The sequence below is a fragment of the Cervus canadensis genome, chromosome X (genome assembly GCF_019320065.1).
Source record: "Cervus canadensis isolate Bull #8, Minnesota chromosome X, ASM1932006v1, whole genome shotgun sequence".
Lineage (NCBI taxonomy): Eukaryota > Metazoa > Chordata > Mammalia > Artiodactyla > Cervidae > Cervus > Cervus canadensis.
The window spans coordinates 52,049,716-52,070,649 of record NC_057419.1 but is presented as its reverse complement, the minus strand read 5'-3'; the positions used below and the strand labels follow the sequence as shown (position 1 = coordinate 52,070,649).

The window sequence follows — 20,934 nt, the reverse complement described above, 5'->3', positions numbered from 1 at the left end:
TTCAGCTTCAGCATCAGTCCTTCCAATAAGGGACTTCCTTTAGGATTGACTGGTTTCATCTGCTTCTGCTTCATTAGCTATGCTAAAGCCTTTGACTGTGTGGATCACAACAAACTGGAAAATTCTTAAAGAGATGGGAATATCAGACCACCTTACCTGTCTCCTGAGAAACCTGTATGCAGGTCAAGAAGCAACAGTTAGAACTGGATATGGAACAACAGACTGATTCAAAATTGGAAAAGGAGTACAATAAGGCTGTATACTGTCACCCTGCTCATTTTACTTATATGCAGAGTATATCATGAAAAATGCCAAGCTGGATGAATCACAAGCTGGAATCAAGACTGCCAGGAGAAATATCAACAACCTCAGATATGCATAAGATACCACTCTAATGACAGAAAGTGAAGAGGAACTAAAGAGCCTCTTGATGAAGGTGAAAGAGGAGAGTGAAAAGCTGGCTTGAAACTCAACATGCAAAAAACTAAGATCATGGCATCCAGTCCCATCATTTCAAGGCAAACAGAAGGGGAAAAAGTGGAAGCAATGGTAGATTTTATTTTCTTGGGCTCCAAAATCACTGTAGATGGTGACTGCAGCCATGAAATTAAAAGATGCTTGCTCCTTGGAAGAAAAGTTATGACAAACCTAGACAGCATATTAAAAAGCAGAGATATTAAAAAAAAGAAGAAAAAAGAAAAAAAATTTTAAAAAAACAAAAAATAAATAAAAAATAAAAAGCAGAGATATCACTTTGCCAACAAAAGTCCATGTAGTCAAAGCTATGGTTTTTCCAGTAGTCATGTACGGACATGAGAGTTGGACCATAAAGAAGGCTGGGTGCCAAAGAATTGATGCTTTCAAACTGTGGTGCTGGAGAAGACTTTTGAGAGTCCTCTGGACAGCAAGGAGATCAAACCATAAATTCTAAAGGAAATCAATCCTGACTATTCATTGGAAAGACTGATGCTGAAGCTAAAGCTCCAATACTCTGGCCACCTGATGCGAAGAGCCAACTTAATGGAAAAGACCCTGATGCTGGGAAAGATTGAGAGCATTCGGAGAAGGGGGCGACAGAGGATGAGATGGTTGGATGGCATCACCAACTCAATGGACAGGAATCTGAGGAAACTCTGGGAGATAGTGGAGGACAGGTGTGCTGTAGTCCATGAGTCACAAAGAGTGGGACACAACTTAGGGACTGAACAACAACAACAAATTGAATACAGTTCCCTGTGTGTACAGTAGGACCTTGCTGTTTATCCATCCTATGTAGAACAGTTTACCTCTGCTAATTCCAAACTCCCAGTCTTTCCCTTCCCCACCCTGCTCCCTATACTTTAAATGTGTCATTTATACTTTAAATATGTGTCATTTTATTGTGTGTCATTATGTCTCAATAAAGCTGATAAAACAGAGATAAAAATCACATGTTCTCAAAGCCAGACAGAATCTTACAAATCATTAAACTAATCCCAGGCATATCCTTCGGCCCCTTTGTCACTTTGATGCTCCTGGTTTAAGCTGAGGAATATGACCCCATGTGTTCACCTTCCAAGTAGAATGAGCAGCACAAGACAACACAAAACAGTTCTATTTCAGTCCCCCTTCTGGGTGTCCTGGAAGCACATATATTTGTTGTATGTGACACAATTTTCCATCATGAACCTATTGATAAAGTTCAAGAAAGGTTTTTCCTTGAACCTGAGATGCTTAGTCACTAACAGCCTAAGGCAAGATAAAGTCATCCCATGTGGGGTTTGTAGGGAGCTGCTGAGGAAGAAATGGAAGAGAGGGCTTGTGGAACTGAATGCTCTGATGAGTGACTGAAGAAATGAGCCTTGGAGACAAGTACCTGGCTCATAGTAAGTGCTCAAAAATAAGTTAAAAATAATATAATAAAAACAACAAAATTAAAAAATAAATACCGCTAACTCAGAATTTGTCATAATCTGGATTATAGCTAGGTACAAAAAAACCTTCACATAGGGACAAGGGAGTCCAATAAACAAGTCAATAGCATAAGCAAGATTTCAGGGGGCATGACAAATTCAATTAAGCTAATTAAACTTACAGGTTCTTCAGGAAGAATCTATTTGCAGTTGATACAGGTAGTACAGACTGCCTGTATTTCAAATCATAACATCATGACTCAGAAAACTGTAACATTGGGCAAGATGCTAAACCTCTATGTGACTCAGTTTCTTCAACTATACAATGAAGGTGACAATAATATTTACCTCATAGGGATGTTGGGAGATTCGTGAGTTGATATTTGTAAGGTGCTTAGAACACACTCTGGTACTAAATTGCTACTTGTTTATTAAAGCTGTAACTGGCAAAAGTTTGTATAAGATACACTTTTTGCTAAAATACAGTGACTTTTCCTACAATTGGATGGAATTAATGAAGTTTTTTTCAAGAAGTAATGTCTCACCTACTCTTGATGACAATTCTTTCAAAAGAACATATCTTGTTTGCTGCTGTAATTTCAACAAAAGTGTTGTGTTAGTCACTCAGTTGTGTCTGACTCTTCGCGACCCTATGGACTGTAGCCCGCCAGGCTCCTCTGTCCATGGAATCCTCCAGACAAGAATATTGGAGTGAGTTACCATTCCTTTCTCCAGGGAACCTTCCTGACCCAGGGACTGAACCCAGGTCTTCTGCACTGCAGGCAGATTCTTTAACTGTCTGAGCTACCAGGGAACTCTAATTTCAACAAAAACAGTTCAATTATTCAAAACATTGTTTGACATTTTCTGGTACATAGTTGGTGCTAAATAAATAGCTGCTGAACAAATTCTTGCAGACCAAAGCAAATTTACCATAATTAACATTACTGTTTTTATAGTTAGAGTTAAAAATGCAACATGACAAAAACCACTACAATATTGTAAATTAGCCTCCAACTAATAAAAAAAAATGCAACATGCATCCCATCCAAATAGGGAATAATCCAAAAGATCTTCCTGATCCAGGGATCGAACCTGCGTGTCTTGCATCTCCTGCATTGGCAGGTGGATTCTTTACCACCACGCAACCTGGGAAGCCCAAGAAAGGTGTACTTCACTACAAAAGCAGCAGAATTAAGGCTTTGGTTTCAGCCAAAATGACGATGCTATGCAGGCATTCCTTAGCACTTCTTGGTGATTACAAGAAAAAAGACAGACTTAACGGTCCACAAACAGGAATAACATGGACTATATCCTAAATGGCCTCACTAGGAATCTATGCAGGTATTCAAAGTAACTGACATGGAATTCACCTATCATCCTTCTTTTTAGGGGAACACTAAACTGATTTATAATTTCTGCCCTGACATACCTTCTAAGGATGGTAATCAAATTCCCTTTTCCTAACGTAAGGTCAGAATCAATCAGGAAGAAATATTTCCTTGCTTTGAGTGATCCAGGTGAGCAGAAGTTGAAAGTATCCTCTCCACTTGGTTTTTTCTTATGAAAACCAAAGGCTATAATGCATTCAAATATCTATCACAGTACGTGGCACAGTAGGCACCCCAAAGATGGCCACTATCATCATCATCATCATTTGTAGTAAAAAGGCAGTACTTTTTTATTCAACCAATGATGGAAACATGGTAAATAACAGTTGAGCATAAAAGGTGGCAAGTAGTGTCCCCAAAAGAAGCAGCCACGTGGTTACCACTTTGTCCTGGACACTGCCAGACATTTGTTTCCTTTTCAAGACTACTTCCTTTCCTCCTCCTTTCAAGACTACTTTTACACTACTGTGATGGCCACCTGTTGCAGCAGTTTCTTCCTAAACCCCAATTAGCTTCTCCCCAATTCTCAAACCATGCACTTCACTGAGAAGAGAGATCAACAAACACAAGTTTTCTCGTTCTTTGACTCTCCAGTCTCAAGAGAAGGGCTATTGCTCCAACATGACTTCTTGTTCTGGCTTCTATCCTTTTACACAAGTCGTTCTTCTCTATCCAGAATCACTTGCTCTTGCCCCTCCACCCCAACCCATGTCAAACACCTCTTAAATTTTTTTAAAAACCAAGGTAATTCCTTCACTTTTTTTACCACTCACCTCCTTCTGAGGCCACTGGCTCTCTGCTCATAAAGTCTGCATCCCTTTTACCACCATGTGTATGTCAAGTCTCCAATCATGTTCTAATACTGGATTTTCAGCTCATGCTGTTGCCTCCAGGCTAAGATGGCACCATTTCAATCTGTTGTCAGCACTATACCTGGGTTGGGCCAGGAAGGATATGGGGACCTTCATTCTCAAGGCAGGAAATATGGCACTGGGCCAAGCTGGAGCTTAATCACATAAGCTAATTTCTTATCTAGGGGAAAGCTCAAGGTGAGAGTGACATTTCAAGCTTAATCACCTAGAGACCACCAAGGACAAGCCTGTAGTTTGATAATGTTACATTTACTCACTCATCATGAGGGAGGGTGCTCTGGCGGAACCATGGGATGCTGTTCAAGGAGAAGGGAAACATCTTTGTGGGTGTTTGAGTGATTCTGAGGGGGCTTAACTAAAGGGGGATAAGTTATGGATTGTTTTTTATTTCTGAAGCAAGATTGGGAAAAGCAGGGATAAACTAGGGGTTGGGTGCTTTTCTGAGGCAAGGGCAGCTGAGTAGTTGGGAATCCCCAGTAACAGATGGGCACAGCAGAGTGGGCCTGGGGCATCATTTACAAGAAAGCAGTATTCACTGGAAGAGGGTATTCTTATGGCTTTTTACAGCTGCTGCCTGACTTTGGGAGAAACAATGTTTCCTGTTAACTTTGCAGTTGTCTTTATTAGTGTCTGTCCTCCCAGCCTAATTAACAGCAAAAGCTGATTTTTTTTCAGTCCCAGCTAATTCTCCCATCCCAGACATTTTTGACTCTTTCAGTGAGATGGGCATGGATGCTATGCATCTTTGAGTTTATTTTTAGTCCAGAAAGTATTTAGATCTGGCAACAAATTATACAACCAAGAAGAACCTGGACTATACCTACTGACCTTGTAAGTTTAGGTAGAAAACTGAAGACTTTAGGGGCACCTGAGAGCTTTTTACCTCTTCTTCCTTGTTGGAGGTCATGACTTTTGACCAGAAGGGAAGATAGGGGAAATTAATGTATTGCTACTAAGATGATGTCAAAGAATAGGATGTGGTTTTCTGGATAATCCCTTAAGATTGCAGAACAATGAACTTCTGGCAAGGGATGGGGGAAATTTCACAGACCAGGAAGAAATGATTTTGCTGGAGATTTATCAACATAATGAATATGAACTTAAAGGAAAATGTTAAGGAAAGGAAAAAATGCCACCAAAAATGTGACATAGAAATAAAAACCATAGTGGAAGAGATGCCCTCTACTCTTTAAGAGAAAACCAGACAAAAGAGCCATAAATCATGCCTAGGGCTTTAGAAGTCCTCAGACTTATTTAAACAGTAGTAGTAATAAACCAAGTCACTGGGGCACATGAAACATCAGAAAGCAAGCATGATCTTGTGTGCTTGGTCGCTCAGTCATGTCTGACTCTTTGCAACCCCATGGACTGTAGCCCACCAGCCTGCTTTGTCCATGTGGATTCTCCAGGCAAGAATATGGAGTGGGTTGCATGCCCTCCTCCAGGGGGATCTTCCCAACCCAGGGATCGAACCCAGGTCTCTCACACTGGAGGTGGATTCTTTACTGTCTGAGCCACCAGGAAAGCCCATCCCTTCTCCAGGGGATCTTCCCAACCCAGTAATCGAACCAGGGTCTCCTGCACTGCAGGCAGATTCTTTACCAGCTGAGCTACCAGGGAAGCCCACACGATCTTACCATAATCAGATAAGTTACCATAATCAGGAGCTAGTGAGATGGCATCTGGCCCTAGATCATAGATGGCAGTAGAGTATAATGGTTAAGGAGAGGTTTGAAGCCAGGCCAACCAGGGTGCTAACTTTTGTCTGTCCTGTGATCTTGGTTAAAAAACTTACCCTCTCTGAGCTATCACTGATCCACTTATATTTACTTCACTAAGCTCTTATGAAAACCAAAGGCTATAGTGCACTCAACTATCTATCACAGTATGTGGCACAGAGCAGGCACCCCAAAGGTGGCCACTATCATCATCATCATCACCATCATTTGCAGCAAAAAGGCAGTGCTTTCTTATTAAATCAGATGATGGAAACATGGTAAATAACAGTTGAGTATAAAAGCAAAGAGAAAGAAGTGATGTTATTAGATCATGTTATTTATGAACTTCTCTAGAAGAGAAAAAAGGTATAGTATGAATTATATCCCCTCTCCCTCATATTCATTTGCCCCTCTAAGCAAGCATGGGCAATCTTGTTTGTGCACCCACGTGTGCACATGCATGCACACACACACACATACACATACACATACTTCCTCTCCTCTGTTTTCTATTATCGTGGGACATCTAATCCACATGATCTGAATCTCAAAGTCAATGCTGACCTATGAGAGGTCAGTTTTTAATAGAGGGAATTTTACGAGTTGAATGCTGAAAAATGAGGAAGCTCTTTCAAGAAGTTTTCAGATAAAATAAAGGAAAAAGGTTTCCCATTAATCTGCAGGGATGGAAACTGAGGGAAAGTAGGTGAAAGAGGGATTCTTGGACATGCGTAAGCAGAAGAAAAAGAGTGCTTTGAGGAAAATACAAAAAGTATAATAGAAAGAAAAAAGAGATTAATGAAACAGAATATCTTTAAGAAGGCACTGAGGGATAGGTAAAAGGCCTTGGAAAAGATGATACAAGAAGAATGAGGATAAAATTAGACATGGAAATAAATGTTTCAAGGGAAAGAGAGTCTGTGACCAGTGGGCTCTGTCTTTTCAGGGAAATATGTAACTAGATTATCTGTTGAGAGGAGCTGGGGATAGGGAAGGCTAAATTAGGGCACTGGAGGGGTGTGGTAAGAAAATGGAACAGATGCTGTGGGAAACTGGAAAAGGAACCAACTAGGAATGTGTAAAAAAGGATTAGTGAGCAGCCGTTGAGGATCCAGCTGTGGTCAGAAATCACAGTTTAGTCACGGGTATAATCAGCACGGTGAGGTGATTTTCCTGAGGACAACTCAGCAGCCTGGGAACAGGGCAGAAGAAAACAGATGCTAAAGTCTATCTGGGCTTGGGGATTGGCAGGGCAGGTGCAGGGGAACAAGGGGAATGTGAAGGAATTGAGCATACTGGTGGGAATTAATATCAAATGGCTGGCAGGGCCAAGTGAGAGTGAGAAATGGCTGAATGAGTGGGAAAGGCAGTAGAAGCAGAAGATGACTAAAAATCGGGAAGAAAAGAGAAGGGGCCAGATGTGTTGATGAGGTCAGAAAGGTTTTGTGAGAGGAAGCGAATATGGGATGTGGAAAGCTAGAGGTACTAGTCAAAAAATTGAATTTTAGAGTCTGAAATATCAGAGACAGACTAGTTCCAGTTGGTGACAAGGCAAGGTCCAAAGTGTAGCCATAAGATGAAGTTAGAAGCAGAGCAAAGATGAAGGTCATGGTATTGGAAGTCAAGGAAGTGTTATGCTGGAGCATTTGATGATGCATCAGTGTGGGCACTGACATGATCTAGGATGATGCCAGGAGTCAGGATAGCACAGAACACTAAGCTAGGTGCCAGAGGTCTTGAAGAATGTGTGCAAGTAAGCCAGCGATCAGTCTATGCCAATGATGAGAGTTGGTCTACTACCCAATGGCATGCACATTCGAGAATAAGGGAAAAGGAAGGTGTTGAACAACATCCTGGCAGCAGAAACTAGCTTCGAGATTGAGGAACTATGAAAGAATGAGCAATTTCCATTTAAGAGGGCAGTGAAGAAAAGAGTGTCATCAAGGCAGAGTTCCAGAAAAAATGGTTGAGAATATACAGACATTTCCTGACCAAAGAACAGGAGTTCTGGTGGCCACAAGGGATCTGAGAAGGGAGTGTCAGCCAGGGAACAATATGCCTATGAAAGGGGAAGAGCTGTGCTGAACTTATAAGAGGGAAATTACATTCTTTAGGATGCTGAGGAAGAAGTGAAAGGAACTACAATTCTGGGTAAGTTTGACTAAGAAAGAACTGATTGGCAAAAGTAGAAGTGAAAGAAACTTTAGGAAACACAGCCATGTCATTTAAGTACGGTTGGGTAATGACCAAGGACAAAAATGTCTGATAGGTACCAAGATATTCCAGATATCAGGGATGGAGATTTCTACAAGATAAGACCATGGTAACTCTTAAGTGGGCTACTGTTTAAGAGGAATAAAATATTTCAAGGGAAAAGTTCTCATAATATCATCAATGTCTCATCATCCTGAAAGGGAAAAAGGAGAAATGACTAAAGAACACAATGTTGCTACACAGGAAGCACGCTGGCAGGCTATGGGACCACATATAGCTATAGCAAGCTCAGATTTTCTGAGGTAAGATCATCCACCCTAAATAGAAGATATATGTGAACAGGTGACAAAGACAGCAAGTGAGCGAGCAAGAACACCAGTGGGATGACTCAGTTCCTATTTCAATTCTGTCTTAAATTATAAGGATAGCTTTTAAATTTGTGGTAGCACAAATATGAATTATAATTTGTCAGAGTTCAAATTTAATTGATCCTCTGATCCTATATAACGTGTGAAAGACCAATGAGGACCAGAACCCAGAGTCAATCAAGTCCAGGTCTGTCTGCCTCAAAGGAATAAGTACTAGTCTGACAGTCACATGAAACAGCTCTGCCACTAGCCAGCCTGGTGACTCTGGATAATTATAACCTAAGGCTCAGTTTCCCCATCTATAAAACAAGAGGGACAACATTTGGGGGAGGGTAGTTAGTTTTAGACTTCATATCTCAGCCCAAAGGAAAAGCCAGGTGGACTCAAGGTTTAACTGTAATTAAAATCATAAATACTTCTGGGAGAAACAGGTCCATCCCTGACATCTGTAAGGCTGGAGGCTAGAATATAAATGGAGGCTCACAATCCCCCTCTTTGTTCTCCCCCCTCCCCTGACCTCACTCCTCCCTACCTGACTAGGAACCTTGGGCATATACATGTGGACTCAGTAGCTCTACCTACCCACACGTCTCTCCCACCAAACAACCAACCGTTAGACTTAGGAGAGCTCACACCTATGGCACAGTCCCCTTAGAACAGGCCCAGAGAAGAGGCCTTGGCCAGCCCTGGAAGCAGATTGAGTAGGGAATTCTCAGCTTCTAAGCACCTGGAGTCTCATCTAGAAAGAACAGGCAGAAGTTTTGGGAGGGCACATCTCCTTGGCCCTGCCTTTTGGTAAGAGTTGTGTAAACTACAAATCACAAAGGAAAAGACCAATACATTTGACTATATAAAAAGGGAAAACTTGTGGATATTAAAAACAAACCAGTAATAAACAAATATCAAAACCGAGAAGAAATATATACATTATGACAGTTACTTCCCTTAATAAATAACTCTTCAATCAGTGAAAAAGTGACCATCCAATAAGGAATTATCAATAATACAAGTATACAAAGAAAGTACAACCTCACTCCTAACTAAAATTATATGCTGCTACAACAAAAGGCCCTTTCTGACTCATCAAACTGACAAATATTTTCCAAATGATGAAACACAAGATTGGTAAGAGTTCAAGGTTATAAACAGATCAGGCTTTACCCTATCTATCCAATTCTTTAAAAAAAACAACGACATATTTATTTATATATATATTATTTATTTTGGCTGTGCTGGGTCTTCATTGCTGCTCAGGCTTTTCTCTAGCTGCAGTAAGAAGGGGCTACTCTTTGCTGTGGTGCACAGGCTTCTCATTGTGGTGGGTTCTCTTGTTGCAGAGCATGGGATCTAGGACACAAGGGCTTCAGCAGTTGCAACACACAAGACTCAGCAGTTGTGGTTCCTGGGCTCTAGAGCACAGGCTCAATAATTGCGGCCACGGGCTTAGTTGCTCTGTGGCACGTGGGATCTTCCTGGACCAGGAACCGAACCCATGTCTCCTGCATTGGCAAGTAGATTCTTTACCACTGAACCAGCAGGGAAGCCCCTACCTATCCGATTCTACTTTTTATAATTTATACCAAAGAAATAGTGAAGGATATGACAAAAATTTAACTCCGAGGATTTTCATGGCAACACTGGTAATGATAGACAACAGCTGTTAACTATTTAAATGTCCAACAAGGGATTGGTTAAACCAATCAGGGTGCATCAATACAATGGGGCATTCAGAAGTGTTAACTGTAAATAAAAAGCTGACAATAGAGAAACAGGTATAATGTAAAGATGAAAAAAAAAGTGGCATAAAAAGTACAATTCATTTTATCATTAGCTACACATATAGGCTAGAAGGCTATACCTATGGGTGCTAAAAATGTTCTCTTTTTAAAATTTTGGATGTTAAATTTATTCTCTGTCCCTTATTTGTATTTTTTTAATTTTTAAAAGCTGGTTACAATAAAAACAAACTACATTAGTTTTTTTTTTTTTTTAAGAGAAGTGATTGATTATCATTTCTAAGGGACTTACTCACGCTAACATTCTACAAGAGTGTCCCTTTGTAGCTTTAAGATTTTTGGACTCTATTAAAGGAAAAACCAACAAACTGCATGGTATCCTCTGGAGAGCAGGAAGGAGTCACTGCTGCATCTTCTACATTAGTGGGGCAAAACTCTATTAGCACAAAATGAACAAACAAAATCCACCTAGAACACAAAGACCCTGCAAGTATAGTGTGAAGAGGCCCCACCATTTAAGGCTACAGAGTGCTCTTCTTCGGGGATTTTATCTTGAAAGCAATATTCTTCCCTCCACTCCCACTCCCAACAGTCTTTTTTATAATGCCAACTGACTTCCACACAAAACCAAACCAGTCAATTTGATGCACAATTGGTAGGTGGAAGGACAAGACAGAATTGAACACAGTGGTAATGGTCGAGGGAGAGGGGATGATTTTATTTCCTACTTCCTTCCTTTCGAAGTAGAGAGGCCTCTGTTAGAGTAAACGTTCCAGGCCTCTTTCTACCCCTTTACTTACTCTTCCCCATGGAAGGAGCTACAAATATTTGCTTGAGATATTAGACAATCATTTATAAGAAAAAATTAGTGTTAAATGTAAATTTCAAGTTTGACCCATTGTACCCATTGTTTAAAAACAATTTATCTGCCTGCCCATCTATCTATACGTGGCTAAAAACACATGCACAGGCAAGCAAAGTGCTTAAGCAACACTTGGCTATCTGGCTAATCAGAAATCAAAGACTTAGATAAGTAAGCTGTTCTGTGAGTGGAAGTTTCCATGTCTGTGCAAGATAAGGGTCTGTCAAGGAAGGCACAGCAACACAGAAGCGTCCTTAACAAATCCCCATTTTGATGTATGGATCCTCTCTCCATGTTGTGCCACATTCAGCGTCTGTTTGGTAAGCAGAAAACCACGCCAGTTCAATGAACTGTCACCAAATTCTGCAGGTCATTTTGAGTACAGAGGGGATATCTATTCAAATCCTATCCATCTTTCTCCAATCAGCTTAAATGTCACCTCCTTCCCAAGCCTTCTCTCCCCCTCACCACAGCTGCAAATTACATCTCATCCTCTTAAGATTCTAAGCCCTTTGTTTCTACCACTCATTACATATGACTTTATATAGAGTCAAGTGGGTCCAAGTTCTTTTACTAGATAATAAGCTTCTTGGTGGCAAGGTCTGAGTTGTTGATTTTTATCTGAGCCACAGTATAAACACAGTGTCTTCCACAGTTATTCATTAGATGTGTGCAGGAATAAAACTTTAGAACTTACATAAGTTGAAAAGCATCTTCCCTCCCCACCCCTTAAGAATGCAAGGATTAGAGAAGAGCCCTAACATTCCCCCTTAAGAGACTCACTGGCAACAGCAGCAAACTTTAGCCCAAGGTTTTAATATTTTTGCCTTTCTCAGCTCTTAGTTTCACGTACATAATGGGGTGAGATTTCACCCACCCCTGGCATCTAGCTTGATAAAACTCTCTAGAGCAATGCCATCTCACAGAAATATACAAATGCCAGCCACATACACTAAATTTTCTAGAAGCCACATTAAGAAAAGTAAAGAGAAATTGGGTAAATTTAATTTTAATGATAGATTTTATTTAGCTCAATATATCTAACATGGAATTATTCAACATGGAATCAGTACTTTAAAAAATTGAAATACTGTATATTCATTTTATCATACTAAGTCTCTGAAATCTAGTGGGTATTTTCCATTTATAGCATATCTCTGCTGCTGCTGCTGCTAAGTCGCTTCAGTCATGTCCGACTGTGCGACCCCATAGATGGCAGTCCACCAGGCTCCCCCGTCCCTGGGATTCTCCAGGCAAGAACACTGGAGGGGGTTGCCATTTCCTTCTCCAGTGCATGAAAGTGAAAAGTGAAAGTGAAGTTGCTTAGTCCTGTCTGACTCTTCACAACCCCATGGACTGCAGCCTACCAGGCTCCTCCGTCCATGGGATTTTCCAGGCAAGAGTACTGGAGTGGGGTGCCACTGCCTTCTCCAACAGCATATCTCAATTCATATCAATTCATAATACGCACTTACTATTAGCTATAAAAGCTACTCACTTAACCTGTCTTTACCTCAGTTTCCTCAATTTTAAAATGGGAATAACAATATGCACCTTAGAGCATTGATCTGAAGTTTAAACACATGGCCTTAGGACAGTACCTGGCAAATTGTAAGGGCTCAATAAATATTAACTACCTTTAGGAAGTTAAATAGTCCTATGTTCTACCAAAACAGCTCTGTAAATTTCATTTTTTTATCTGTAAAATAACACAATATGGCCCACTTTGTAAGGTAATTATGATAGTCTGAGCTGATGTGTGTAAAGAACTTCTTATGTTGTTGCTGTTATGACAATTTGCAAACCTCATATCCTTTCAACCTTTGTGGTTCCATCAATAAACAGCATACTACCTTTGGATGTTCTTAATCCTAAGTAAAAGATATCTATAATTAACAAAACAATTAACTACCTTTATCATTAACATCTTCCATTTACTATATGAAAGACCTGAGCATATGAAGAAACTAATCAGGACTTCCTAGGTTCACAAAATAAATCAATGCTGGTTCTATTTCCTTTTAAATACTCATCTAGTAAACCATGCAGGGCAGTTGGGAGCAATGGAAAATCATATTTTTTACCCACTTAAATTCCAAAGTGCCAGCCAAATGGAGTTTCGGAGTCAGTCCAGAAGGCAACATTTTCAAAATGGTAGCTTAAAGAAATGCCATCCAGCTGTGTTATACTAAAGGTCTTTGCACCCTACCACTTCCTTTAAGCTCCATCCCCCATTTGGGTAATACTGTATCCATATTAATTGGTGAAAATGTATAACTCCTTGAGTTTTACTCTGCAGTATTTTGGATTATTTTGTTGCTTTTTTCTTAGAAGACCAGTGAGGTTGAATATTCTTGCAAAAATTCACAAAACATCCGGTATCCAAGACCATCCAATCTTTGACATACTTGATTGTGCTCTTCAGGAAAAGAAGCAACACAGAAGCAATGGCAGAACTGAAAAAATAATAGCCTAGAAGTCAGGAGATCTGATTTCTGGCCCAGGGTTTATAATTAAATCACTATGTGACCCTGGGCAACACACTTAAACTCCTAAGCTACATCTCAGTTTAAGATAAATTCACCTGCAATATTTAGGATTAAGAATTAGAATGCAGGGCTTCCCTGGGGGCTCAGTGGTAAAGAATCCACCTTCCAATGCAGAAGACATTGGGTTCAGTGGGTTCAGTCTCTGGTCTGGGAAGATCCACATGCCACAAAGCAACTAAGTCCATGTGCCACAACTACTGAGCCTGTGCTCTAGAGCCTGGGAACTGCAACTACTAAGCCCACACTCTGCAACTATTGAAGCCCACATGTCCTAGAGCCTGTGCTCTGCAACAGGAGGAACCACTGCAATGAGAAGCCCATGCACTGTAACGAAGAGTAGCCCCCACTCACTGCAACTAGAGAAAAGCCTGATCAGCAACAAAGACCCAGCACAGCCAGAAACAAATAAATAAGAATTTGAATGTAGTGTGTGCGTCTGTGTATGTGTTAGTCACTCAGTCATGTCCGACTCTCTGTGACCCCATGGACTGCAGCCTGCCAGGCTCCTCTGTCCATGGAATTCTCCAGGCAAGAATACTGGAGTGGGTTGCCATTTCCTTCTCCATCGAATGCAGTACACCAGAGCAATAACTCAAAACTGCATCAGGTCTTCACATTCTTTTTTATCTCTCTTTGCCTGTTCTGGCAACAAGTTCCTCCTGAAAAAAATGAGTATTGACAAAGATTGGAAATAATTTCCTCTGGTATCCAAATAATTAGAATAGCTAAAAAGCAAGTAAGGGTAATTTATCTGATATTTATGCTGTTATCACTGAAATCCAAATAATCGTCATATCCTTCAAGGTTAACAATTATGGGACATCAGCATGAACACAAAAGAGCATCAGTGACGACCTCCATGGATCTCTTCCCAACCCAAATTCCCTGGTTTCTCACCTTGAGCACTACTGACATATTGGGTCAGAGCATCCTTTGGTGGGGGTGAGGGGCATGACCTGGGCATTATAGGATATTTAGCAGTTACCCTGATTTCTACTCACTATATGTCAGTAACAGCCCCCACAGCTGTGATAACCAAAAATGCCTCCAGACACTGAGGTGACCCTCAATTCCTTTGCAGTGGTGGTGGTGGTTTAGTCGCTAAGTCATGTCTGACTCTTGTGACCCCATGGACTACAGCCTGCCAGGCTCCTCTTTCCATGGGATTCTCCAGGCAAGGATACTGGAGTGGGTTGCCATTTTCTTCTCCCGGGGATCTTCCTGACCCAGGAATCGAACCCCGGGTCTCCAGCATGGCAGGCAGATTCTTTACCAACTAAGCTACAAGGGAAGCCCCAATTCCTTTATAATTAAGCGTATACAGAGACTTGCAATTTTCAGTGTGTCATTTGCTTATGACATAGACTCATTAATACAACATGGAGGATCAATAATACAACATGGAGTAATCAACTTCTGGCAGCAATCTGGATTCTCAAAAGCATAATCTTGCCAATTAATGTGCATTTAACACACATACACCAGGAAACACTTTTGTAAAGTGACTCACACTGCAGAACTTATCCATTTATCTTTTTCAGAGCAAAACAATGTTTTCACACAAATAGCAATTTCAGCAGCTGATATTTTATGTCTGCGCTCAGTCACTCAGTCATGTCCTGCTCTTTGTGACCCATAGACTGTAGCCCACCAGGCTCTTGGAGCCATGGAATTTCCCAGGCAAGCATACTGGAGTGGGTTGCCATTTCCTCCTCCAGGAGATCTTCCTGACCCAGGGATCGAACTCATGTTTCTTGAGCCTCCTGTGTTGGCAGGCAGATTCTTTACCACTGCACCACCTGGGAAGCAGCTAATATTTTAGATTAACATATTGAGAGCCCATGATATTTCTCTTTAAGGTTAGAACACTGGCTTTAATTTCAAATAAAAATTTCCAACAGACTATCCATCTATTACTTAATTCTCCTCCAACAAATCCCCATGCTTCCTCTTACACACCTAAGTGCTCACATGTACTGGTTTCCAGTGACTGGGTCTTATACCTAGTCATCCACCTTTTCATCTAAGTTTTGACAGAGGGTTATTCTAGTTCTTTGGGTCTGTACATATAAGCAAATTGGGAAGAAAGGCTAATGAGAGCTTATCAGTCATAAAATAATAGGATCAACCAAACATATAGGGAATATCATTAATGCTATGTGGACACAAAAATATATACATATTAGACATGAAAGAAACACAGAACAGAAACAACCACAGAATGAATCACATCAACCACATGCCCAAAATCATTCAGCTAACTTATTTCATAGGCTGATAGTACAGCATTGAAGTGAAGTCGCTCAGTCGTGTCCGACTCTTTGAGACCCCATGGACTGTAGCCCACCAGGCTCCTCCATTGGTCCGTGGGATTTTCCAGGCAAGAGTACTGGAGTGGGTTGCCACTTCCTTCCCCAGGGGGAATCTTCCCGACCCAGGGATCAAACCCGGGTCTCCCACATGATAGCCAGACGCTTTTACCATCTGAGCCACCAGGGAAGTCTAGTAGAGCATTAGAGCTAACAGTATTCAGATTGAAGCTGTAGATGAAAAAGTAGAGTTAAGATCCAACCAGTCCATCCTAAAGGAGATCAGTCTGGAATATTCATTGAAAGGACTGATGCTGAAGCTGAAATTCCAATACTTTGGCCACCTGATGCGAAGAACTGACTCATTGGAAAAGACCCTGATGCTGGAACGATCAAAGGCGGGAGGAGAAGGGGATGACAAAGGATGAGATGGTTGGATGGCATCACCAACTCAATGGACATGAGTTTGAGTAAGCTCCAGGAGTTCGTGTTGGACAGGGAAGCCTGGCGTAGTGCAGCCCATGGGGCCGCAAAGACTTGGACATGACTGAGCGGTTGAACTGAACTGAGAGCTAAGTTTATGGGTTTGGGACTCAACACATGGAAGGATACCAATATGACAATAGTGGTTACATCGGAGGAGGAGGTTAAAAGAGAACATTCATTTCTTCACTCGAGATGCTTCTATATTATTTTTTAAGATAAACATGTAATCACATGTTACTTCTACAATTAAAAACCAAGAGGTAATAAGCCCAAGAACCTATGGTCAATTGATCTATGACAAAGGAAGCAAGACTACACAATGTTGGAAAGACAGTCTCTCCTACAAATGGTGCTGGAAAAACTAGCAGCTACATGTAAAAAAATATATGAAATTAGATCATTTTTAACTCCATACACAAAAATAAGCTCTAAATGGATTAAAGACCTCAATATGAGACCAAACACTAAAAAACTTCTAGAGGAAAACACAGGCAGAACACTGTGTTTATGCTGACATAAATCACAGCAACATCTTTTTCAATCCATCTCCCAGAATAGTGGAAATAAAAACAAAAATAAACAAATGGGACTTGCTTAAAAGCTTTTACACAGCAAAGGAAACAATAAACAAAACAAAAACACAACCCACAGATTGGGAGAAAGTATTTGCAAATGATGTGACCAATAGGGGATTAGTCTCCAAAATTTAAAAACAGCTCATGACGCTTAACTGCATCAAAACAAAGAAGACATACAGATGGACAATCAGCACAGGAAAAGAGTCTCAACATCACTAATCATTAGAGAAATACAAATCAAATCTACAATAGCCAAGACATGGCAGCAACCTAAATTTCCATCAACAGAAGACTATATAAAGAAGATGTGGTACATATATACAATGGAATATTACTCAGCCATTAAAAAGACTGAAAAATGCCACATGAAGCAACAGGGACAGATCTAGAGATTTTCATATTGAGTGAAATATGTCAGACAGAAAAGGAGAAATATTGAATTACATCTCTTATATGTGATAAGAGATATAAAAAGTGATACAAATGAACCTACTTACAAAACAGAAACAAACTCACAGACTCAGAGAAATGGAGCTTATGGTTGCTGGAGGCAGGGAAAGATGGAGGGAAGGGATAGTTAGGGAATTTGGAGTGGACATGTACACACTGGTATATATGAAATTGATAACCTACTATGTAGCACATGGAACTCTGCTCAATGTTATGTGGCAGTGTGAATGGGAGGGGAGTTTGGGAGAGAATGGTGGTTTTGTCATTAAGTTGTGTCTGACTCTTGCAACTGCATGGACTACAGCCCACCAGACTCCTCTGTCCATGGGATTCTCCAGGCAAGAATACTGGAGTGGGTTGCCATTTCCTTCTCCAGGGGATCTTTCCCACTCAGAAATCAAACCTGGGTCTCCTGCACTGCAGGCAGATTCTTTACCAACTGAGCCATGAGGGAATCCCAAGACTACTGGAGGGGTAGCCAATCCCTTCTCCAGGGGAACTGACCCAGAAATCGAACCAGGGGCTCCTGCATTACAGGTGGATTCTTTACCAGCTGAGCTACCCAGGAAACCCTTGGGAGAGAATGGAAACATGTTTATGTATAGCTGAGTCCTTTAGCTGTTCACTTGAAACTATCACATCATTTTTTTGTTAATCAGCCATACCCCAATACAAAAATAAAAAGTTTAAAAAAAAAGAGGAGATGGAATCTCGTAGGGAGAGAATACAAAGGGAGAAAAGGCAAAGAACTCAACCCACCTAAATATGAAGATAATTAGGGGACAGAAGGAAGCAAAAGCAAAGAAACAACAGCAGGAGAGGCAGGCAGAAAGAGAACCAGAAGAATACAACAACTCTGTGGCCAAGGGAGGGAAGTTTCAAAAAGGAACTGAACTGTCAACAGAACCAAAAAGGGAAAGAGGGGAGAGAAATAAGATGACAGAACAAAATCTAGATCTTAAAAGATTAAGCCTCTTAAAAGATTTAAGCCTCTTAAAGAGGCTTCTTAAAAATCATAGCCTTCTCCCTATATTATGCCCTTCAATCTTTGAGAAAATTGAGGCCCAGAAAGGTTAGATGGCTGGCTAGGTAGGTATTAATAGCTAGATGGCACAGCAAAGGGATACCACTACATGTTTACGGACTCTACCAAATGGGTCCAGTGGAAAGAAAGAAAACATAACAGAAGAAAAGGGGGATAATTGGATAAGTGCTACCTGGAATAGACAGGAAGAGATGGGACGGAAGGCAAAAGCAAACAAAAATAAAACAACTTTTCCTCTGAAGCTGGATAACTTGTTTCCTTTTTCCACTTAAATTGTTGGATTAGGAGGTCAGGGGACTCAAAGTACTCAGGTTTCCCCAGAACCTCACCCTTGGTACCTTTCCTCTCTCAAACTATACACACACCCTAGAAAACTTTTTACCATCTTTATGTATGTGTGTGTTAGTCGCTCAGTCGTGTCCAACTCTTTGTGAACCCATGGACTGTAGCCCGCCAGGCTCCTCTGTCCGTGGGATTCTCCAGACAAGAATACTGGAGTAGGTTGCCATTCCCTTCTCTAGGGGATCTTCCTGACCCAGGGATCGAACCTGGGTTTCCTGCATTGGAAGCAGATTCTTTACTGTCTGAGCCACCAGGGAAGCCCCATCTTTATAAGACTCCCAAATCTCTATTCCAGTGCAAAGTGAAGTGAAAGTGTTAGTCACTGAGTTATGTCCGACTCTTTGCTACCCTACGGACTGTAGCACTCCAGGCTTCCCTGTCCATGGGGATTCTCCAAGCAAGAATACTGGAGTGGGTTGCCATACCCTTCACCACAGAATCTTCCCAATCCAGGGACTGAACCTGGGTCTCCTGCATAACAGGCAGATTCTTTACCATCTGAGCCACTGGGGAAGCCCAAACCCTTTAGTAAGCCCCAAACCCAGCAAGATGAATCTCTGCTTGGATATCTACAGGTATCCTAACTGAAATCTCCATCTCCACAGCTCTACTCCTGCTCGAGTGCTCTTTGTCTCAGTGGAAGGCCCCACATGATGAATGATATCAGGTAAATTATTGAACATCACCTCTCATTATATCTTTGTAAGCAAGGTGAAAAAAGAAACATTCACTGAATGACAATAAAGAGTCACAGCTGCTAGAACAGCCTTGCTCAGTAAGTATCCCTTGATGGCTTAATGTTCGAGTTGGATTTACAAAAGGCAGAGGAACCAGAGATCAAATTGCCAACATCCGTTGGATCACAGAAAAAGCAAGAGAGTTCCAGTAAAACATCTACTTCTGCTTTATTGACTATGCCAAAGCCTTAGACTGTGTGGATCATAGAGATGGGAATACCAGACCACCTGACTTGCCTCCTGAGAAATCTGTATGCAGGTCAAGAAGCAACAGTTAGAACTGGACACGGAACAACAGGCTGGTTCCAAATCGGGAAAGGAGTTTGTCAAGGCTGTACACTGTCACCCTGATTATTTAACTTATATGCAGAGCACATTATGAGAAATGCTGGACTGGATGAGCAAAAGCTGGAATCAAGATTGCCGGGAGAAATATCAATAACCTCAGATATGCAGATGACACCATAATTATGGCAGAAAGTGAGGGAGAACTAAAGAGCCTCTTGATGAAAGTGAAAGAGGAGAGTCAAAAAGCTGGCTTAAAACTCAACATTCAGAAAACTAAGATCATGGCATCTGGTCCCATCACTTCATGGCAAACAGATGGGGAAACAAAGGAAACAGTGACGGACTTTATTTTCTTGGGCTCCAAAATCACTGCAGGTGGTGACTACAGCCATGAAATTAAAAGACGCTTGCTCCATGAAAGAAAAGTTATGACCAACCTAGACAGCATATTAAAAAACAGAGACATTACTTTGCCAACAAAGGTCCATCCAGTCAAAGCTATGGTTTTTACAGTAGTCATATATGGATGTGACAGTTGGACTATAAAGAAAGCTGAGTGCCAAAGAATTGATGGTTTTGGACTGTGGTGTTGCAGAAGACTTCAGAGTCCCTTGGACTGCAAGGAGATCCAACCAGTCCATCGTAAAGGAAATCAGTCCTGAATATTCACTGGAAGGACTGATGCTGAAGCTGAAACTCCAATACTTTGGCCACCTGATGCGAAGAACTGACTCACTGGAAAAGAACCTGATGCTGGGAAAGATTGAAGGTGGGAAGAGAAGGGGATGACAGAGGATGAGATGGTTAGATGGCATCACCGACTCAATAGACATGAGTGTGAGTAAATTCCGGGAGTTGGTGATGGACAGGTAGGCCTGGCATGCTGCAGTCCATGGGGTAGCCAATGAGTCGGACATGACTGAGCAACTGAACTGAACTGAACTGAAGGCTTACTGGTAAATTGCAAGTCTTCAATTATCCTCATTCAGTTTTATGCCGTGTGTGACAGACACTTGTAGGCTACCTCCAATAATTCCTACCTCCTGGTGTTTATGCCCTTGCCTTGAGTAAGGGTGGGACCTGTGACCAGCTTCTAG

At 41.2% G+C, this 20,934-nt stretch overlaps 1 protein-coding gene across 1 annotated transcript in view; it reads right to left on the bottom strand.

The window, feature by feature from the left end:
* Positions 1–20,934, bottom strand: part of CLCN5 (chloride voltage-gated channel 5) — a 189,706-nt gene that overhangs the window by 146,134 nt on the left and 22,638 nt on the right. The gene's annotated exons all lie outside the window — the stretch shown is intronic.